The sequence below is a fragment of the Hyla sarda genome, chromosome 11 (assembly GCF_029499605.1).
Source record: "Hyla sarda isolate aHylSar1 chromosome 11, aHylSar1.hap1, whole genome shotgun sequence".
In the NCBI taxonomy this organism is placed as follows: domain Eukaryota; kingdom Metazoa; phylum Chordata; class Amphibia; order Anura; family Hylidae; genus Hyla; species Hyla sarda.
Window position 1 is genome coordinate 39,695,370 of NC_079199.1, and position 24,271 is coordinate 39,719,640.

The 24,271-nt window shown below is 45.1% G+C and overlaps 1 long non-coding RNA gene across 1 annotated transcript in view; it reads left to right on the plus strand.

The window, feature by feature from the left end:
• Nucleotides 1-1,448: 1,448 nt before the first annotated feature.
• Nucleotides 1,449-24,271, plus strand: part of LOC130295640 (uncharacterized) — a 41,894-nt gene continuing 19,071 nt past the window's right edge. Inside the window, exon 1 of the long non-coding RNA XR_008848942.1 lies at nucleotides 1,449-1,580. This is a non-coding gene — a long non-coding RNA (uncharacterized LOC130295640). The remainder of the gene's footprint in view (nucleotides 1,581-24,271) is intronic.

Here is a 24,271-nt window from a genome sequence, read left to right on the forward strand (position 1 = left end):
ACATTTTTTTTCACAGCTGTGACTTGAGGTGGGGTGACAAAGTGCTGTTCTGGAGTCATTTATTGGTTTTTGCTTATGTGTGCTAAAAAAATGGTATTCAAAAGTGATTAAGTGATTTATTGTTTTTTTCTTCTGTAAGCCAAATTTATCAACCCCCTGTCATAGTATAATAAATTTGTCATACATAAGCAAAACCAAAGCAAGAAAAAAATACCTACAGAACTCGCTTACCAAAGCAACGATGATAAATGTCCCTGTATATGATGAAGGATTTTTGTTAAAAGTTGTGCAAAGTACCAGCAATCCTAATGTTGGGCAAGTTACACCATCACTGGCTTAGTAACATTAGTAACACATAGTATTACAAGCTATGGGGGAGATTTATCAAAATCTGTGTAGAGGTAAAGTTAGCCAGTTGCCCACAGCATCCAATCAGATCACTTCTTTCATTTTGAAAAGGGCCTTTGAAAAATGAAAGAAGCTATTTGATTGGTTGAGATGGCCAATTGGTCAACTTTTCCTCTGCACAGGTTTTGATAATTCTCCCCCAAAGTGTAAGGTTGGGAAAAAGACAAGAGTCCATTGGGTTAAACCTAAAGCCCTACTGTGTTGATCCAGAGGAAGGCAAAAAAAACATGATTATGCCCCATGACAGAGGAAAAATGACTTCCCGACCTCAATATGGCATCAGAATAAATCTCTGGATCAACGTTCTATCCACATAAATCTAGTATCCATAACCTGTAATATTATAGTTTACTAGAAAAACATCCAGGCCCCCCTTAAACCTATTTATTGAATCAAACATCGCAATATCATGTGGCAGAGAGTTCCATAGTCTCACTGCTCTTACAGTAAAGAATCTCTGTCTGTGATGATGGTGAAACCTTCTTTCCTCTAGATGTAGAGGATGCCCCCTTGTCATGGTTACCGACCTAGGTATAAAAAGATCTCTAGAAAGATCTCTGTACTGTCCCTTCATATAATTGTACTATACGTGCACTTCATACTTGATTCAGAGAACACGTATATTCATTAAAAACGAAAAAATGGCGCTCCTCGTTTCATTGCTCATATGGAAGAATCTCATAATAACGATCATAGTTGCCTAAAAATGTGCGACATTGAACATATTCACACAGTAGAGGGCATGGACAAATGCAAGAATCTCCTGCAGAAAGAAGCGAGATGGATCATCTGACAGGAGCTCTGAACAATATAGGTCTGAATGACAGATACGATTTGAGTATGTTTATTTAAATTCTGTTTTCTCTCTTTTTCTTCTTCTTTTTTCTGATTATTCTGTTTATTTATACTGTAATGCTTATTTAGAAACATATACCGTGGTGTTGCTTGTTTTTATTATTGCATTGTCTAACTTGAACAAGCCTCTCACCTGGATCATGTGACCTAGGAAGGTTATTAACCCCAGTCACACAGGTGAGACAACACAACCTGATGAAACCCCATGGCGGAGGGAAACGGCTGTAGTTGTGAAGCCCGGTCTCTGGCGTCTGTACCTGACCATGCTGATGTATCTGCACTTATGAAGAATAAAGCTTATCTTTTATTGAAGCCTGGTGAGTGCCTCCCGCTACTCTCTTTTATACTATTCATATAATTGTACAGTGACCCCTCGACCTACGATGGCCCCGATATACGATAATTTCAACATGCGATGGCCTCTCAGAGGCCATTGCATGTTGAAGGCAGCATCAACATACGATGCTTTTGTATGTCGGGGCCATCGCATAAACGGCTATCCGGCAGCGCTGACTGCTTAGTGCCCCGTGTGGTCCGCTGACGATCACTTACCTGTCCTCGGGGCTCCGGAGCGTCCTCTTCAGGATCCCCTGCATCATCGGCGCTCTCCATCGTCGTCATCACGTCGCTGCACACGCCGTCCTGTCATCCAATAGGAGCTGCGTGCGTAGCGACGTGATGGCGGCGACGGAGAGCGCGGATGCCAGGGAAGCAGAGGCCTTGCCGGAGCGGCAGGGACACCCTGGGATGCGGCAACAGCGATGGAGGGCGACATCCCGGGCAGCGGTGACAAGCGGTGACGGTCCAGAGCGGCGGGGACAGGTGAGTACAACTTCCTATACCAGTGGTCTTCAACCTGCGGACCTCCAGATGTTGCAAAACTACAACTCCCAGCATGCCCGGACAGCCGTTGGCTGTCCGGGCATGCTGGGTGTTGTAGTTTTGCAACATCTGGAGGTCCGCAGGTTTTAGACCACTGTCCTATACTTTACATTGCATGGATCCCTCAACATACGATGGTTTCAACAAACGATGGTCCGTCTGGAACGGATTACCATCGTATGTTGAGGGACCACTGTATATTGTGATCAAATCGCCCCTAAGACAGCTTATGCGCTTGACTGCAGGAAGGACTCCGGACCCTTTGGCCAACCTTATGAGCCATGGGGGAAATTTATAATTGTTGTTTTTGGAAAGTGAGTTTTAAAGTCATGGGTGGAGATTTAGCAAAACCTGTCCAGAGGAACAGTTGCCCAGTTGCCCATAGCAACCAATCGGCTCACTTCTTTCATTTTTATCAAGGCCTCTGCAAAATGAAAGAAGCGATCTGATTGGTTGCTATGGGCAACTGGGCAACTTTTCCTTTGCACTGGTTTTGCTAAATCTCCCCCATGTTTTTTTTTTGCTTTGGTTTTGCTTATGTGCAACATATTTCTCATACTATCAAGGGATGTTGAACAATTTGCGACTTTTCTGTAAAAAAAACTAAACATTTTTGTGAGACTTCGTGAGTGCACTCAAAAAGGCAGTTTTGTAAGCCAATTCTGATCTGGTGTTTGCAACTTTTTGGAGGGGTTTGTGACTTTTCTTTACGCCTACGTGCAAAGTGAAAACTGAAAGTTACTCAGGTAAGGCTGTTTGGTACCCACTAAAATCACCAAAAAAAAGTGTATCTTCAATACTAAATCTCCCCCCTAGGTAACTATAAAATGTTTGTTGTGATGATTCTTGTCTATACATATCCGGGAGATAACCACATGTCAGATTTATATTCGTTTTCCAGACATGTACTGGACAGTTAAGCGACATCAGGATTAACAATCACTTTCCTTATCCTCCGTCGTGTTCCCATTACAACCACTTTAAGTGACTCTCAGACCTAAGAGCTTCCAAATCAATTAAAAGCCATTCCATCAGGAAGATTTCCCGTTATCCCTCAGGAAATAGAGCACCGGACTTCCCGTATAGAAAAAAATGCTGGCTGTCAATGCAGACCGCGAGTATTGAAGGTTATTTGCTGCCCTGTATAAAAGCGGGCACTAATTGCATTCACAGCCATGAATGCTCAAATACATTTGCCTTAATGAGGACAGGCACAGAGGGTACGCTTCATGTTAACCGGACTGTCTCTGAGAAAAGCCACAGTCAATGAAATGTACATATAATCTTCACCAATATGGCTCTGAAACTGAACATGTATATTAGATAAATGTCATCATGTCTGCCTCTGGCTGGGTTCACACGGTTTAAAATTAAAACAAACCAAAAACTGAGTAAAATAAGTATAAATAGTACAAGCACCTCTAAGTCAGGGCAAAAAATGACGCCTAAGCACTTTTTTTAATTTTTATTTCAATAATGTGTTCAGTGAAAATCTATGGAAAAGTGGCAATGCACACATGGTTTATAAATAAAAATAATGGGGGAGGATTTATCAAAACCTGTGCAGAGGTAAAGTTGCCCAGTTGCCACTAGCAACCAATCAGATTGCTTCTTTCATTTTTTAAGAGGCCTCTGTATGGTTGCTATGGGCAACTGGGCAACTTTACCTTTGCACAGTTTTTTGATAAATCTCCCCCAATGACTTTATTGGACCATTGCTTAGATTTTACAGTGTGTGAACATAGCCTTGGGAAATAAAGGTTATGTTTACAGAACATCTTTTAAGTCTCAAAAATAAAGTTCTTTTTCTGACTACAAAGAAAATTTCAGACATTTTTTTTTGCATTTTTGGGCTGGCTTTTTTGGACCTTTTTTTTCTTGACCGGAGTTTTAGAACCCTTTCTAAAGTTGCAATTGGCATTTTACGTCCCAAAATATGTCACAAATTACATGCTAAAATGTTGCCATATTCTGACATGTAAATGACCCAAAAAGAAGCCCCCACACTTGTTTTTAGACCATAAAAATTATGGCTGTAAAATTGAATATTTCAATTAGAGGAAAAAACACCTATTTAGTCATAAAATGACCACCGGAATTGTAAGCAAAGCTTTGGGGAGGTGAGTGGTGGGAAACAGTGATGTTTTCTGCTTGCAATAGTGACATCAGGTCAACTCCATACCCTGCTTCAGTAAACTGGCGTCATTTAACAATCAGTTCATGGGAACCAGGAGGAACCATCTGGCCCTCGCCTCTATTCGCCTAATGAATAAAACATGCATAGTAGTCTTTTTATGGGGTAGTCTTACTGAAGCCACAACTTTTTGGCCATATACCAGCCAAAAATGGAAGGAGGGAATTAAAGGTGCGTCCAGAATTAGAAAAATAGCAGTTTAGGGCCATTAGGTGGGACTTCCACTTTTTTAGAGAATGATTGGCCTTTTAATCTGGCTTCACATTCAATGCTAAGTAACAATGATGGTGATTGTGGCGGAATTTAAAGGGGTACTCCCGTGGAAAACTTTTTTTTTTTTTAAATCAACTGGTGCCAGAAACTTAAATAGATTTTTGAATCACTTCTATTAAAAAATCTTAATCCTTCCAGTACTTTTTATGGGCTGTATACTAAAGAGAAATCCAAAAAAGAAATTAATTTTCTCTGATGTCATGACCACAGTGCTCTCTGCTGACCTCTGATGTCTATTTTAGCAACTGTCCACAGCAGCATATGTTTGCTATGGGTATTTTCTCCTGCTCTGGACAGTTCCTAAAATGGACAGCAGAGGTCAGCAGAGAGCACTGTGGTCATGACATCAGAGGAAATGCATTTCTTTTTTGGATTTCTCTATAGTATACAGCCCCTAAAAAGTACTGGAAGGATTAAGATTCTTTAATAGAAGTGATTTACAAATCTGTTTAACTTTCTGGCACCAGTTCATTTAAAAAAAAAAAAAAGTTTTTCACGTGAGTAGACCTTTAACATGCTGAATGATAACCACAGACTTGCTCAGACATAGACACTACATAAAATCTGCATTAAAAAAGCTGCATTAACAGTGCATTAAAGAGCTAAACATTTTTATTGACTTCTCGCAGATGATCAGCTATAAACAGAACCCAGCAGCAAGTGTTTAATTTCCCTACAGTGCCACCACAGGTGAAAAGAAGCATTACATGGCAATTATGAAAAAGTAATTAACTGCCTGTGTAAGGCATCAGGCACCTTTTGTATGGCTGGGTTCACACTATGGAATTTCCGACTAGAATTCTGCTTAAGAATTTTAGTCAGAAATTCCGCTGCCTGAAGGTAAAATGCAGGTGAATGGGTTTTTTTCCGTTAACCCGTTCACACTGTGAAATTTTTCTGGACAAAATTTTCGCCAGAAAACTATTCCACCAGAACATTAAACCTACTTAATGTTCTGACAGAATCCACGCTGCAGACATGGCTGTTTATCGTCCATTGCCGTCCATGTGGTCCTAGCGCCGACTGATTCAGTTGTGAATTCAGAATCTCTGGCCGGAAATCTTACGGCCGTGGATTCTGTAGTGTGAACCTGGCCTAAATGTTCTCATTGATTAGTGCATCACCTTAATAACTAAGAATGTATTACCATATATACTCGAGTATAAGCCGACCCGAGTATAAGCCGAGACCCCTAATTTCAACCCAAAATCCCAGGAAAAGTTATTGACTCGAGTATAAGCCTAGGGTGGGAAATACATCATCCCCCCCTGTCATCATCCAGACCCGTCATTAACATCCTCATCATCATCCCCTTGTCATCATCCCACACATCCCCCTTCATCATCCCCTTATCATCCCACACATCCCCCCTTCATCATCCCCTTATCATCCCACACATCCCCCCTTCATCATCCCCTTATCATCCCACACATCCCCCCTTCATCATCCCCTTATCATCCCACACATCCCCCCTTCATCATCCCCTTATCATCCCGCACATCCCCCCTTCATCATCCCCTTATCATCCCGCACATCCCCCCTTCATCATCCCCTTGTCATCATTCGCCCTCAGTGGTCTTCAACCTGCGGACCTCCAGAGGTTTCAAAACTACAACTCCCAGCAAGCCCGGGCAGCCATCGGCTGTCCGGGCTTGCTGGGAGTTGTAGTTTTGAAACCTCCGGAGGTCCGCAGGTTGAAGACCACTGCGGCCTTCGACATCATCCAGCCCCCTCTCACCCCCCTTTAGTTCTGAGTACTCACCTCCGCTCGGCGCTGGTCCGGTCCTGCAGGGCTGTCCGGTGAGGAGGTGGTCCGGGCTGCTATCTTCACCGGGGGCGCCTCTTCTCCGCGCTTCCAGCCCGGAATAGAGGCGTTGCCTTGACAACGACGCAGAAGTACGTTGGCAATGAACGCACCTCTGCGTCGTTGTCAAGGCAACGTGACTATTCTGAGGCCGGGCCCGAAGCGCTTAGAAGAGGCCTCCCCGGTGAAGATAGCAGCCCGAAACACTATCCCACCGGACCACCTCCTCACCGGACAGTCCTGCAGGACCGGACCAGCGCCGAGCGGAGGTGAGTACTCAGAACTAAAGGGGGGTGAGAGGGGGCTGGATGATGTCGAAGGCCGCAGTGGTCTTCAACCTGCGGACCTCCGGAGGTTTCAAAACTACAACTCCCAGCAAGCCCGGACAGCCGATGGCTGGCCGGGCTTGCTGGGAGTTGTAGTTTTGAAACCTCTGGAGGTCCGCAGGTTGAAGACCACTGCGGGTGGGGGAGTTCACTCGAGTATAAGCCGAGGGGGGTGTTTTCAGCATGAAAAATCGTGCTGAAAAACTCTGCTTATACTCGAGTATATACGGTAATAGGATTTTATCACCTGGACAACACTTCTGAAATTGACAATGACTTTGGTGACTACTGCCCATGTATTCTTTCTAAGGCCGCTTTTCACACTATGCATGCACTATTTCTCCCGTTACCTCTCCCGTCACAAAATAATGTCTGTTTTTAATAATGGGCTATGATGGGTAAAACGGGTAATGTAAAAATCCCATAGACTATAATGGGATTTTGTAATGACCGTTTTAACATCCGTTTTTAATGGTTTCGTTAACAGGTCATTATAACAGATCTTTAAAACGGAGCATCCTATAGTGTGAAAGCGGCCTAATAAGGCTGTCTTAGTTGCACCTTAAAAGTTTGCACCAAGGCAGGAGACCAGCCACTCATCATCTCTTCCAGCATTTCCTATTTAAAATCCAAGGGTGCAGACAGTGAGAAAATCCATTCCCTCATTTTCTAAACATGATATAATCCTAGCAGTATTTCTCTTCTCCCTGTTATTTCTGACACTTTAATGCCATCTCTCCTGTTGTTGACACAGCATGATTAACGTACAGCTACAAATTTAATACTCTTGATCCTACAATCACGGGAAGAGGAAGGGAACGGTTTTCTGTCACTGTACAGACACAGATTATCTGCTAAATTACAGGTATCTCTGGCCGGGGAAGTTTGTGTTATCAAATGTGATATAATCCAAGCTCACACTGAAGGAGAATTTTCTTTGAAAGTTGCTTTAATAAAAATTAAGACGTCCTGATGTCTCATTTCCATGTCAAGCTGGGTTGTGGGATTGCATTGGCTGAAAGACAATTATTGCTGAACATTTTGCCCAATTTGCAGTGGGTTATAGACACGCAGCATGAGAAGAATTACATGTCAACAGTTGTTGGTTTCGTGACACGATGTGTTATCACCGGAGATACATACAAAGTAGAAGAGGATTATATAACTATTTCATTTACCAGGAGGATCTTATTGTATGGATTCTGTAATGTATCTCCTACTGAGGAATGGCTGATTATATACCTGATATGTCTCATAGGTAGGTCGGAGGTAAAGACTAGAAGGCCTCCTGGGTATTTACAGAGACAGTATATACGGATATAGTAGCAACTTAGTCTGTACGGCACACAAACTAATGCTGGCTACACACATAATATAGCTGCTGGCCAAACAACCAATTGCCCCATACACATTCACCCTAGGCTCAGTCAATAGGGCATGAAGAATGGTGGTATGCTGCTGTCATTAGCATATCTTTCAGAAAACAAAACGTTTTGGGCACTTGAAATCCAACAGCCTGATCATTATCTTCCCCAATCTGCTATTGAGGAAACGTTGGGAGGCCACCATACACACTACATGGTCTGCCATTCCCACCAAAATTGGCAACTTCAGACAACATTTATTTAATGTGTATGGCCAATTTTAAACATACACATCGGTCCTTGCCCCAGTGGTGCCCACTAACTTATTTCTTCTGTAGGGTCATTATTTCATAGGCAGCTAGCCGAAATATCATTATGTGACCTGTTATTATGGAGGAAACCGAAGTAACCAGAAAGAAAGCCATGCATATACATATAAATCCAATGCAGATGTTGCTCTGGTTGAAACTAAGCACAAATGGGGCCATTTATTGGAGCCCTAACTAGCCTATAAATGCAGCGGACAGCATTTATAATGCCTTATGTGCGAATCCAGGGTCGTTTTGCGGGTGTGGTTTGGGCATGGTTTTCTAGGCGGACAGTTACGCACTAATCTTTGGCATGCAATTTTTGTGAAAGTCGCATAGTTTTGTCCAACGGCCAATCTAGCCAGAAACAGGCGCTGATAGCTGCTGGCAGCCGATCCAGGCTTACCGATAAGAGCGCTTAGCATCAGCTCCATAAATATAAGCCAGCATTTATCAAAAGGCGCGGGCATCTTTTTTAAACACCCACCAATTGCACCTGGTGCACATGTGCAGCATGGGCTAAAAAAACTCAAAAGTCACACATGACTTAATAAACGACCCTCATCATGTCTTCATTCTTATCCCTGTTTGAACATCATTTTGGCACCATGGGCGAATTCTATTGGTGTCTACTGTAAATCCACAACCATTCATGGGTTTATCTTCACTTTCCAGATTTCTATTCTAACACACAGAGCTTGCACCTTTAAGGGTGCGTTCACACTTAGTAAATATCACTGAATCTCCACTCGCGAAATTCAGCGAGCGGAGATTCAGATCTGGCAGCTGCTGCCCAAATTCTTCGGCGGTAAGACCACGCAGCACTGTGCCGTCACCATTGATGGCTGTGCAGAGCTTGCGGATTTCCACGCAATGAATGAACATGTTCCTTCTTTGTACAGAACAATTTCAGCGGCGGCATTCCTATATCTACATAGCTATTTGGGACCTTGCTTTTGAATGATAAATTGTAGATTTTTTTGGCACCATTGAAGGTGAACCTATAAGAGAATGTGGTGACCCACGGGTGTTATGGCGGGACCACGCGGTGTAGTGGTGTAGGTAGCGGGGCCAGATGGTATTAACCCCTGGGGCAAGATGTTGTTAACCCCTAGTGTTCTTGACACCAGGATGTGGCTGTATGGTGTAGGGTACCGCCGACAACAGACCCAAAATGGCATATAGTAAATGAGAGTCCAAAGCAGGGTTTTGATGCAACTGGAACTTTACTGAAGAAGGCAGTATAACAGTCTTTACAAATAGCCCACTTTCACAGAGGTGACCGGGACACTTCCACACTTAGCCCACTTCCACAGAGGTGACCGGGACACAGGGAACCTCTCAGACTTGACTTGTACTCACAGATTTTATGTGGCTGCAGACTTATAGGCTTTGGCCTTGATATGCTGCACTTGACTTGTACAGGACTTGTGCTTGCTTTAAGATCCAGGTAGTAAGAGCAGGAACTAAGAGAGAGAATGTGGAAACTACAGCCCCTTATATATCAGGGGGCTGGACTAAAGCCCATTGGTAGCTGGTTGCCTGTGGTTACCTGTGCCTCTGGAACTCTGGGTATATCATGTGATCACATAGCACATGACATATCACATGACCTTAGGAAGGTCCTATACAGGGTAAATATCCTAACAACCTTCATATATTACTTACATTCATTGTACAATACATATAATAGATGTACATACTCAATATACAATGCAATACTATATAATGACTAATGGGGACCCTGCAGGAGAGCCCTGTGGACTTGAGGGACTCTACCTGAGGAGACTTTAGGACTGTACAGAACCAGGTTCTGTACCGGGACATCACAAACCCCCTTACTTAATATAAGTCGCCCTCAACGTCTGTCCCCTTAGGGAGAGGAGCGAAATGGCCACTGGGCCGCATGCAGTCCTGAAGCATTAGATACAATGTCCAATTCCAGGCTGATGAAACGAATATAAAAACTGATGAACTGGTGATAAGAGTCTCTGTATATAATGTCCAAACATGCTCTGCAAATCTGATGAACAGAAAAACTCTAGCACTTGCTTGAGATAAGGATTCATTATCTTATGACTATACCTATGACTATAATTACATGACTTTTTCTCTTTTTAGTAGGTTTGACTATGGACAATGCATAGTTAGTGACTATGCCTATAACAGACATAGCTGACTATACATTTCTTACTGTCTAGGACATTTTATGGCATTAGACTATATCTAACATTTTATTATGACTATGACATCACATTTTATGAGTACTGCGACATTTGATTAGTACTTGATATATCTGACTATGACTGACATTTCACTGACTTTTAGACTTGGTATGCATGGTGATGACAATGATTATACAAACACTTTGACATTATATCATAAAGTTATTAGACATTATACCATTTTTTATTTTTGCTGATAGACACTGGTTGCGGATTGGGTTGCCTGAGGCTTTCCGCCCAATGCCTTGGCTACTAAGGTCATTCGGCATTACACACTTACCCATAGAACACTTTACTCTAGATAACATTTACCTTACATGTTACCTTACTTTTGTACGTGCATTTGGTTAGCTACAGGAATACCTTCTGGCTAGTAAAGTACCCTGGACACGCAAAGACAAGAAGAAATTACATTAGTTATATGACATTTTAGTGACTAACAGTGGTGTGGACTGATATAAGAATGCTACAGTCCCTAATGTACATTTGACTGAAGTTTGTGACTGATGTACATGTGATTTGGATTTATGTGTTCCTAATTTATGTGTGTACACTATTTAAGTCAGTCTAGATATCTGGCTGGCAGTTGCCCTTGTGTCGACCTTTGGGACCGACGCAACACCAACTCTTGGGACTCGGGAAAATTCTCCGCTTCGGGAGCTCTTGGTGTTTCTGGAGTAGCAGGACACTCTTGTAGACTGAACTCTGGAACTGGAATAGGTCTGGGACTTGCTGGATCCACGTGGACTGATGAACTGGAATCTGGAGTGTAAGCAGATGCCATGGGAGACAGGGCAGGAGCCGGTGAGGAGACCAGGGATGGTTGCACTGGTCCCTGGAATGGCATAGCACAGAAGACTGCAGGCTGGCTAGGGGAGAACATTGGTATATCCATTGATGGGTGGATCCCTTCTCCAGGTACATATTCCTTCACGGGTCTAGCAGCTGTTGGAGAAAGTGCAGGAGATTCAGGCAGATCTTCTCTAAGGCACAATTTTATGCTATTTTGATGTACCACCTGTGGTTCATAACCAGTCTTCTGAATCTCATAGACATCGGAGTCTGGATAGGGCATTGCGGTGATAGTGTAGCATTCCGTTTCCCAAATAGAGTCCAACTTGTTACGCTGAGCGCTCCGGGTCCCTGCTCCTCCCCGGAGCGCTCGCGGCGTCCCTCTCTCTGCAGCGCCCCGGTCAGAACCGCTGACCGGGAGCGCTGCACTGTCATTGCCGGTGGGGATGCGATTCGCATAGCGGGACGCGCCCGCTCGCGAATCGCATCCCAAGTCACTTACCTGTCCCGGTCCCCGGCTGTCATGCCCTGGCGCGCGCGTCTCCGCTCTCCAGGGCGCGCGTGCGCCAGCTCTCTAAGTTTAAAGGGCCAGTGCACCAATGATGGTGCCTGGCCCAATCTCCCTAATTAGTTTCCACCTGTGCACTCCCTACTTATACCTCACTTCCCCTGCACTCCCTTGCCGAATCTTGTTGCCCTTGTGCCAGTGAAAGCCTTTCCTTGAGTGTTCCTAGCCTGTGTTCCAGACCTCCTGCCGTTGCCCCTAACTACGATCCTTGCTGCCTGCCCTGACCTTCTGCTACGTCCGACCTTGCTCTTGCCTTATCCCTTGTACCATGCCTATCTCAGCAGTCAGAGAGGTTGAGCCGTTGCCGGTGGATACGACCTGGTTGCTACCGCCGCTGCAAGACCATCCCGCTTTGCGGCGGGCTCTGGTGAAAACCAGTAGCAACTTAGAACCAGTCCACCGACACGGTCCACGCCAATCCCTCTCTGACACAGAGGATCCACCTCCAGCCAGCCGAATCGTGACACAACTTATGCGTCCTTAGAAATTTCAGCAGCCAAATTTTGTCCCCCAATTGTAGGGGCTTGGCAGAGGCATGACGGTTATAGTCTCTTTGCTGTCTTTCTTTGGCCTGGCCATCTTCTTCGCCTCTTGGATTCTTCTCTGATGGTCTGAGAACCAGTCTTGTGAAATTTGCGGAGAGTTGTTAAAGGTTGCTTGCAGCCTGAATGCTCAAAGGCTGTTCCCCAATCTGTGAGAACCGACTCCAGACATCCCAGGGTCTGTACCCAGTGAGAGTAGAACATCTGGGCAGCTGTTTCGGCCGTGAGGTCTTTGACAGGCACAACCACTACCCACTTGGAGTAGTGATCCACCATGGTGAGAGCGTGAGTGTACCCAGACCGGGTAGGAGACAACTTGACATGGTCACATTCGCTGCACCACTTCTCGAGATCACTCCGCATCCCAATCCAATAGAACCTTTGTCTGACAGTGGACTCGGTCTTTGGACTCCAAAGTGTCCCGACTGATCATGGTAGGGGTTGAGGACCATCGCAGCATCATTTTGGGGAACCAGGATCTGATGAAGTTGCTCACCAGAGACAGGATCCAAAGAATTCCTGTACAACAGTCCCTTGTGCACAAACAGTTGTTTCTTCTGTTGCCACAGCTTTTTCAACTCGTAGTCACACTGGGCTCGGCGTAGATGGGTTGGTACCTTTTTCATTAACAGGTAGTCCAACAGATCCCCCATGACTCGACTGCAGAGTCTTCCATGTGTAGAGGTCTTCCGGGAACTCTTTCGGACCTGGGTTCACTGTCCTCTCGTGTAGTCAGGACACTCTGACTTACGAACCTCTGATAAAATGGGGGCATCTCCACGTCTTCCCACTCCTCTTCGACAGGTGGTTATTCGCCAGAAGTCATCTGAGACAATACATCTGCATTTACGTTGGACTTTCCACTTCTATACTTGATGCTGAAGTTGTAGTTGGCCAATCTGGAGGCCCAATGCTGTTCAATGGCCCCGAATTTGGCAGTATTTAGATGGGCCAACGGATTATTGTCTGTGTAACATAGAAATATAGAAACATAGAATGTGTCAGCAGATAAGAACCATTTGGCCCATCTAGTCTGCCCAATAATCTGAATCCTATCAATAGTTCCTGGCCCTATCTTATATGGAGGATAGCCTTATGCTTATCCCATGCATGTTTAAACTCCTTCACTGTATTTGCAGCGACCACTTCTGCAGGAAGGTTATTCCATGCATCCACTACTCTCTCAGTAAAGTAATACTTCCTGATGTTACTTGTAAACCTTTGCCCCTCTAATTTAAAACTATGTCCTCTTGTGGTAGTTTTTCTTCTTTTAAATATGCTCTCCTCCTTTACCGAGTTGATTCCCTTTATGTTGTTACGCCGAGCGCTCCAGGTCCCTGCTCCTCCCCGGAGCGCTTGCGGCGTTCCCCTCTCTGCAGCGCCCCGGTCAGACCCGCTGACCGGGAGCGCTGCACTGACACTGCCGGCGGGGATGCGATAGCGAATCGCATCCCAAGCTACTCACCTGTCCCGGTCCCCAGCTGTCACGTCCTGGCGTGCGCAGCTCCGCTCCTTAGGGCACGCGCGCGCCAGCTCTCTAAGATTTAAAGGGCCAGTGCACCAATGATTGGTGCCTGGCCCAATCAGTCTAATTAGCTTCCACCTGCTCCACGTCCATATAACCTCACTTCCCCTTCCCAGCATTGCCGGATCTTGTTTCCCTTGTGCCTAGAGAAAGCGTTTACTGTGTTTGCCATACCAGTGTTCCAGACCTCTTGCTATCACCACTGACTACAAACCCTGCCGCCTGCCCTGATCTTCTGCTACGTCTGACCTTGCCTCTGTCTAGTCCTTCTGTCCTACGCCTTCTCAGCAGTCAGCGAGGTTGAGCCGTTGCCGGTGGATACGACCTGGTTGCTACCGCCGCAGCAAGTCCATCCCGCTTTGCGGCGGGCTCTGGTGAATACCAGTAGCAACCTAGAACCGGTCCACCGGTACGGTCCACGCCAATCCCTCGCTGACACAGAGGATCCACATCCAGCCTGCTGAATCGTAACATATGTATTTAAAAGTTTCTATCATATCACCTCTGTCTCTTCTTTCTTCCAAGCTATACATGTTAAAGTCCTTTAACCTTTCCTGATAAGTTTTATCCCGAATTCCACGTACTAGTTTAATAGCTCTTCTCTGAACTCTCTCTAGAGTATCTACATGCTTTTGGAGATACGGTCTCCAGTACTGCGCACAATACTCCGGGTGAGGTCTCACCAGTGTTCTGTACGGCGGCATGAGCACTTCTCTCTTTCTACTGCTCATACCTCTCCCTATACATCCAAGCATTCTGCTAGCGTTTCCTGCTGCTCTATTACAGTCCATTACTACCTTTTAAGTCTTCTGAAATAATTACTCCTAAATCCCTCTCCTCAGATACTGAGGTCAGGACTGTGTCAAATATTCTATATTCTGCCCGAGGGTTTTTACGCCCAGGTGCATTATCTTGCACTTGTCCACATTAAATTTCAGTTGCCAGAGTTCTGACCATTCTTCTAGTTTTCCTAAATTCTTTTCCATTTGGCATATCCCTCCAGGAATATCAACCCTGTTACATATCTTTGTGTCATCAGCAAAAAGACACACCTTACCGTCCAGACCTTTTGCGATATCACTGATGAAGATATTAAACAATATTGGTCCCAGTACGGATCTCTGAGGTACCCCACTGGTAACAAGACCTTGCTCTCAATATGCTCCATTGACTACAACACTCTGTTGTCTGTCATTCAGCCACTGTCTAATCCACTCAACAATAGGTGAGTCCAAGCTCAATGACTGTAGTTTATTGATAAGTCTTTTATATGGGACAGTGTCAAAAGCCTTACTAAAATCGAGATATGCGATGTCTACTGCCCCTCCGCCATCTATTATTTTAGTCACCCAGTCAAAAAAATCTATAAGATTTGTTTGACATGATCTCCCTGAAATAAACCCATGTTGTTTTTCATCTCATAATCCATGGGATTTTAGATGTTCCACAATCCTATCCTTTAGTAGGGTTTCCATTAATTTCACCACTATTGATGTCAGACTTACTAGCCTATAGTTGCTTGATTCCTCCCTACTACCCTTTCTTGTGAATGGGCACGACATTTGCTAATTTCCAATCTTCCGGGACGACTCCTGTTACCAGTGATTGATTAAATTAATCTGTTAATGGTTTTGCTAGCTCACCACTAAGTTCTTTTAATAATTTTGGGTGTATCCCATCAGACCCCTGTGATTTATTTGTCTTCACTTTAGATAGCAAACGTAGAACCTCTTCCTCTGTAAAGACACAGGCATCAAACAATTCATTACTCTTTATCCCTAATGGAGGTATTTTTCCTTTTTCTTCTGTAAAAACTGAACAGAAGTATTAATTAAGGCAGTTGGCTAGCCCTTTATTCTCTTCTACACACCTTCCTTCCTTTTTTTACATTTAGTTATGCCTTGTTTTAATTTTCTTTTTTCATTTATATATCTGAAGAAAGTCTTATCCCCTTTTTTCACAGACTGAGCTAGTTTTTCTTCTGCCTGCGCTTTAGAAGTTCTTATAACTTGCTTGGCCTATTTCTGACTAGTCTTGTAGATTTCCCTATGTTCATTGCTCTGGGTTGTTTTATAATTACTAAATGCTAGCTTTTTATTTTTTATGATTTTGGCCACTTCTGCTGAGTACCACAGTGGTCTCTTCCTTTTCCTGCTTTTACTGACAAGTCTAATGCAGTTTTCTGTTGCTTTCAATAATGCGTCTTTTAAGTAGTCCCATTTCTCCTGGACCCCATGTAATCCATTCCAGCCTGATAGGGACTCATTTATGACTAATCTCATTTTTGAAAAGTCTGTTTTTCTAAAATCTAAAACTTTAGTTTTTGTGTGGTGTGACTCCTTCACTGTTCTTATATTAAACCACACTGACTGGGGATCACTAGATCCCAAGCTTTTGCCAACAATAACATCATATACCAAATCCTCATTTGTGAATACCAATTCCCCATTTGTGAATACCAATTCCCCATTTGTGAATACCAAATCCAAAATGGCCTCCCTCCAGGTTGGCTCCTAAACCACTTGTTGTAGAGATAATCCCAGTAGTGAATTTAGAACATCTGTACTCCTGGCAGAACTAGCTATTTTGGTTTTCCAGTTTATATCCAGAAGATTGAAGTCTCCCATAATGTTAACTTCTCCTTTTATTGTCATTTTAGCTATTTCTTCAACTAGTAGATCATCTAATTCTTTACCTTGGCCAGGTGGTCTATATACACGAGTTACTGTCTGATTTCCAAACTGCAACATAACCCAAACTGACTCTATGTTTGCCTCACTAACTTGTATTAGGTTTGATTTTATGCTATCTAGATGGTAAAAGGTGAGGCAGCCAGATAATCCTTAAATTTTTCGGTCACGGCCCAGACCAAGGCGAGGACCTCGAACTTGAAGGTGTAACGGAGCTGGATGTGGATCCTCTACCTGTGTGGCTGATGACTCCGACCATATCAGGGAGCGGAGTCTAAGGTGCCGCTGGTCTTCACCAGAGCCCACAAGGCAGGATGGGTTGCTGCGGCAGGCGACACCCAGGTCGCTACCCCCCACACGGCTCAACCACACAGGTAACTGGGCAAGGCGAGGTACCGAAGGAAGAAGCAGTAGCGTAGTCAATGTAGCAGAAGGTCAAGGCAGGCGGCAAAGGTTCGTAGTCAAAAAACATAGCAGGAAGGTCTGGATACACAGGTATGGCAAACAGGCAATAGGAATGCTTTCTATCAGGCAACAGGCACTGAAAATCCGGCAGGGAAATGTGGGAGGTGCAAACAACTTATAATGTGGTGTCATATGTATTCACTAACTATGGGCGTACTGGCCCTTTAAATTTCAGAGCTCCGGCGCGCACTCCCTAAGGGATGGAGATGCGCGTGCCGGAGCTGAGAGACAGAAGGAGCTGCAGGAGCGGAGCGTGGTAAGAGAAGGGCTGGGATTCACATGCGGTCGCGTCCCTGGATGCAAATCCTGGCCCCGCCGGTGGTCTGGGAGACAGTGACACTGCGCTCACGGCTGGTGCTTGCGGCCAGAGTGCAGTGTGTAACAGTACCACCCCTTTGGTCTCCCCCTCCTTTTACGGCTCAAGAATTGTTTGAGAAGATCCTGTTCTAGAATGTTATCCTGTGGTTCCCAAGACCTCTCCTGTGGTCCGAAACTATCCCAATCTAGAAAGAAACATTTTCCTCTGATGAATTTGGAGTCCAGAATTTCCTTGACAGAATACACATCAGAGGTACCCAAGATGGAAGTAGGAAGAATGTCCTTTTTTTAGAGAAACGGTTATGGATGGCGGGTTTCAAAAGGGAGACGTGAAAAGAATTTGGGATCCGAAGGGAGGAAGGCAGATGAAGAGAATAAGCCAATGGATTTAGTCGTTTCTTGACCTTGAAAGGACCCAAATAACATGAACCCAGTTTGTAACAGGGTACTTTGAAGCGGATATATTTAGATGACAACCACACTTTGTCTTAGAATTCAGAAGGAGAGCACCCTTTCTTGTCTGCTTGAGATTTCATACGGGTCATGGCACGAAGAAGGGAGAGACGTGTCTTCTTCCAGATGGAGGTGAAGTTTCGTACAAGTTCATCTGCCATAGGGACACTGGAGGCAGAAGACAAGGGCAAAGGTGGACCAGGATGTGGTCCATAGACCACAAAGAAGGGTTAAGTTCCTGTGGATTCGGTAGCAGATCGGACCAGTCGTCTTGGCGGGAAGAAACAAAGTGGCGAAGGTAATCTCACAAGATCTGGTTCACCCTTTCAACTTGACCATTAGATTGGGAATGATAGGCAGAGGAGAAATCCAACTTACCTTGAGGATTTGAGCAGAGTGCCCTCCAAAATTTGGAGACGAACTGGACTCCCCGGTCAGAAACGATATGTGTCGGTAATCCATGGAGACGGAAGATATGGGAAAGGAACAGTTTAGCTAGTTGAGGTGCAGATGGTAAACCAGGCAAGGGCACAAAATAAGCCATTTTAGAAAATCGATCCACAACAACCCAGATGACAGTATTGCCGCTAGAAGAAGTAAGGTCAGAATTGAAGTCCATTGCAATGTTAGTCCAGGGCACGTGGTGTTTTGTCCCGGGCACAGACTGAGCAGGAATGAACAAATACAATGACATCCCTTTTCAGAGTGGGCCACCAATACTGTCGGGAAATTAGTTGCAAGGATTTACGAATACCGGAATGATCAGCCAACAGAGAGGAATGACCCCGTCTTAAGATTCGGTGTCTCAGACGAGGAGATACATGAGTCTTCCCAGGGGGCAGATGCTGAAGACTTGCTGGTGCAGCGGAAATAAGACGATCAGGAGGAACAATATATTGAAAATGTGATTCCAGGTCGTGTACCTCAGAAGATCTAGATATAGAGTCAGCCCAAAAATTCTTCTCCGCTGGACGGAAATGAATAAAAAAGTTAAACCTGGAGAAGAACAGGGACCAGCGAGCATGTCGAGGGTTGAGACGATGGGCTGACTGAAGATAGAGCAAGCTCTTTTAATCCGAATAGATGGCTATTGGATGCACTGAGCCCCCTAAGAGATGTCGCCATTCTTCCAAGGCCAACTTAATAGCCAGGAGCTCACGATCTCCTATAGCATAATTTTTCTCCGCTAGAGAGAAGGTCTTAGAGAAAAATCCGCAAGTTACAGTCCTTCCCTTGGAAGATCTTTGTGTCAAGACTGCTCCTGCACCAACTGAAGAAGCATCCACCTCTAAAGTAAATGGCTTGTTTGGATCAGGTCTTGACAACACCGGAGCAGAAGCGAAGGCAAACTTCAAGTGTTTGAACACTTCTTCGGCCTCTGGAGTCCAGACTTTCGGATTGGCAGTCTTTTTGGTAAGAGATACGATGGGGGAAACCAAGGTTGAATAGTGAGAAATAAACTGCCGATAATAATTGGCAAAGCCAAGGAAGCACTGAATCGCTTTCAGACCAGAAGGTTGAGGCCACTCCAGTACAGCGGATAATTTGTTAGGATCCATTTGGTAACAATATACGCCAAAAATGGAAGACTGGTTTTCAAGTTTTGCATAGAGTTGGTTGTCTCGGAGACGCTGTAAAACTTGACGATGGAGACGATGAGTGTGGAGATTGGGCGAATAGATGAGAATGTCATCCAAATAGACAACGACACAGGAGTAGAGAAGGTCCCGAAAAAAAAGACTTTGACAAACTCCTGGAAGACTGCTGGAGCATTACATAGACCGAATGGCATTACAAGGTACTCAAAATGTCCATCTTGAGTATTAAACGCAGTCTTCCACTCGTCCCCTTCTCTTATACGAATCAAGTTATAAGCACCACGAAGATCCAGTTTGGAGAAAATCCTGGCACCTCGCAGACGATCGAACAACTCCGAGATTAAAGGAAGGGGATAATGATTTTTTACTGCAATTTTATTCAGTCCTCGGTAGTCGATGCAAGGACGCAACAACCCATCTTTTTTTTTTCCACGAAGAAGAGCCCGGCTCCGGCAGGAGAAGAGGATTTCCTGATAAATCCCTTCTGAAGGTTCTCCTGGATGTAGGTTGACATGGCCTTGGTTTCAGGAACAGACAAGGGGTAGATTCGGCCCCTGGAAGGTGTGGAGCAGTAAATCAATGGGACAATCGTATGGACGATGTGGAGATAAAACTTCAGCTTGCTTTTCACTGAAGACATGAGCAAAGTCCTGGAGGAACGATGGTAAACTGGGCAGAGGACTAGACAATCATTTCAACTTGGACACACGTATGTGAATACAGTGGTTGTTGCAGTACAGACCCCAGCAAAGGACCTCTCCAGTTTTCCAATCCAGCTGGGGGGCATGAAGCTGCAACCAAGGTAGGCCAAGCAAAAGAGAAGTACAGTGTTGGAGTACGTAGAAGGGCAAATTCTCCTTATGCAGGAACCCGATCTGCATCGACAGGGGTTCTGTGCAATATAGCACGGTACAGTCCAGTCTTTCTCCATTGACCGTAGAGATGAACAGTGGTTTTAAGAGGCGAGACACTGGCAGATGATACCTATGCACTAGGGAGGCATCAATAAAGCTCTCTGCTGAGCCAGAGTCCAGGAAAGCCAGAACAGAGATGATCTCTTTAGAGGGAAGATGAAGATGGACCGTCAAATTTAAGGGTGGAGAGGTGGAATTCACACCTAGGGAGGCCACTCCGTCGGTGGTCGGTGGCCTGAGCGCAGTGTGTAACAGAAGGAACTGTAGTTTGCATCATTCTTCTCTGATCCTTGCAGATTTCGGCTGGCATAGGCTATCACCCGCTCTATGCCCTCCTGGACTTGAGACAGGACAGCGCCCAGACCCTCAAAACTGGCATCGGTATATAGCCAGAAGCGTTGACTATAATCCGGATACGCCAGGATAGGCGGTGCGGTCAGCAAATGCATAAGAGCTCTGAACACTGTCTCTTGATCTTTGGCCCACTTGATAGGAAGTCTTCCATTATAGTTTTCCTTCGTGGTACCCCTGAGGAGAGCTGTAAGAGGTTCAGCAATCTGGGCAAAGTGGGGAATGAAGCGGTGGTAGTAGCCGGCAAATCCCAGAAAGCTCCTGATGTCCTTCACTGTGCGTGGGGTAGGCCAGTCCTTGACAAAGTCCACCTTTCCCGGATCAGGTTGAACTCCCTCCAAGCTGACAACTTGACCTAAGTAGTGTAGCTGAGGTTTCAACAGATGACATTTAGAGGGTTTAAACTTCAGCCCATGATGGATCAAGACTTGAAACACCTCTGTCAAGTGGTTAAGATGCTCCTGATAAGTTTTGGAGTATACAGTGATGTCATCGAGATATAGCAGGAAACTCTGGAAGTTGAGATGTCCCAGGCATCATTCCATCAAACGTTGAAAGGTAGCACTGGCGTTGCATAGCCCAAAGGGCATACTTTTGAATTCAAACAACCCCATCGGGGTCACGAAAGCAGTCTTCTCTCAGTCCTCTTCAGCCATGGGCACTTGCCAGTATCTGCTGGTTAAATCTAATGTGGAGAAGTATGCGGCTGATCCTAAAGCAGTTAAGGACTCTTCGATCCGGGGTAGAGGATAGGCATCTTTATGCGTGACATTATTCAATTTCCGATAGTCCACGCAGAAGTGGATGGTCCCATCCTTCTTTTTGACAAGGACCAGAGGAATATGCGGCTGATCCTAAAGCAGTTAAGGACTCTTCGATCCGGGGTAGAGAATAGGCATCTTTATGCGTGACATTATTCAATTTCCGATAGTCAACGCAGAAGCGGATGGTCCCATCCTTCTTTTTGACAGAGCTTCCCAGGGACTCTGACTCTCTTGGATGACATCAGCATCTTTCATTTCAGCTAACATCTTCTTCACTGTCTGGTACTGTCATCTGTCAGGATCCGGTGTTGTATCATGGTAGTCTGGCCAAAGTCGGTGGGGTGCTTGCTGAAAGATTCATCGTACTGCTTGGCCACTTTAATGACTCCGCTGACCTGTTCGGCTGGGGTGTTTTTGTCCCCCACTTGGAGCTGGGTCCACCAAGGTTCAGAATGACTTGTTCCAGGCCCCGGAGCTGCCTGAGCTGTTCGCAGCCAGGCCACTTGTGTCCTAGTGAGGATGTCTTTTGGTCCAATGAGGTACAACTGAGCAACTGGAGTATATTTCGGCAGGACGGTGGCAGCATCACACAGGTTAAGTAGATGGACTGGGACTTTCCCATCGGAGACAGTGACCAGACTTCTTGCTACCCGGACTAAAGGATAATCTTCCAGCTGTATCGGCTCCAGCAATGTTTGGTAATCTTTGTTCCTATTTCTAGGTCGGGCACGGCACCAGATGAGGGTCACCGTATGAGGCTTCAAGACTACAGACTGGATGTCCTGAATCCGTACTCGGCAAACTTCTCCCTGATAATTGACAAACTTCTGCTCCGCTTGAAGAATCTTCAAGTGGTGCTGCGCAGCCGGCCGGCCTAAAGGTGACATGTAGAGGAGAGAGGCATGTAAGGAACCTTCTACTTCACTAAAACAGTGTCTCATAATGTTCATCCCCAGTATAAACTCTGCTGCCCCCTTATCGGATACATTGCTTACAATTACTCCCTGTCCCCTGAGTATATGCTCTCCCATTTGAATGGTTGGCTCCCAGTATCCATGTCTAGGTACTGGTTTCCCATTCCCTGCTATTACTTTAAAATCAACATTGTCAGGTTCACATAACAAATCAGCACTCCAATATTGATAAAAGACATCCTTGGGTATGGTGGACACCTAAGATCCTGTGTCAATTAGGGCCTCCAACTGTACCCCTTCTACAACAACTTTTATATAGGGGCATGGGGCGACATAAATGGAGAATCCTTACTTGGAACATGCAGAATGGGAATTGGCAGGATGGGGAGCAGGGATAGGTTCTCTAGGCATAGGTGATTCCCGGCTAGGCAGATTGGTCTGGCTAGCAAGCTCTTTTACGGCCTTGGTCAGCTGATCAATGTTCTGCCTAACACTTTAAAGATCTGAGGCCACAGAGATTGATGGGGCAGGTCTTGATGGTGGCACTGAACTAGCGGACGCCCCTAGTGTCTCTGAGGGAGAGGTGCTACCTTCTTCAGACTCAGCCGCGGACTCATTAACTTGGATGGCCAGTCTCTTAAAAGCGGGGAATGACAAACTAGGGTTCTGTACCGCTAACATTCTAAGTTGGGCTTTGTTCCATTTGTTGTGAGCCCCATCAATAAATCTGTCCATTAATACCTTGTTGCCCTGCTCGGGAGTTTTACCATCTAGTCTCTGGACAGACTCTAGGGAATTTTGTAAGGCTACAGCATAAGCTTGGAGGGTCTCACCTGGTTTCTGTCGTCTCTCATACAGGCAGAGGCGTACCTCTGACTGAGAATGAGATTCAAACACTTGATACAGCCCCTCAAAGATCTGCTCTATCATTGCCTTCTCAGAGGCGGGCCAGGTGCAGACTTCCTCACGTGCTGGTCCTTGTAGCTGTCCAGTAAGCAACTGCATCTGTTGATTAACCCCTTAACGGCAATGGACGTAAATGTACGTCATGGTGACGTGGTACTTAGCGCACCATGACGTACATTTATGCACTGCCATGATCGGGAGCACCGGAGCGGTGCTCGTGTCATGCCCGGCAGCTATCAGTTATGGCGGACATCCGCGATCGCCATTAACCCCTCAGATGCCGTTATCAATACAGATCACTGCATCTGTGGCAGTGCGGTACTTTGAATGGATGATCGAATCGCCCGCAGCGCTGCCGGGGGGATCCGATCATCCAGCATGGCGGCCGGAGGTCCCCTCACCTGGCTCCGGCCGTCTCCCGGGGTCTTCTGCTCTGGTCTGAGATCGAGCAGACCAGAGCAGAAGATCACCGATAATAATGATCAGTGCTATGTCCTATACATAGCACTGAACAGTTTTAGCAATCAAAGGATTGCTATAGATAGTCCCCTATGGGGACATAAAAAAATTTAAAATAAAAAAGTAAAAAAATTTGAAAAATCCCCTCCCTCAATAAAAAAAAAGTAAAACTTCCGTTTTTCCCATTTTACCACCAAAAAAGCATAGGAAAAAATTAATACACATATTTGGTATCACCGTGTGCGTAAAAGTCTGAACTATTAAAATATATTGTTATTTATCCCGTATGGTGAACGACGTAAACGTAAAAAAAAAAAAAAATAAGTCCAAAATTGCTGCTTTTTTGTCACATTTTATTCCAAAACAAATTTAT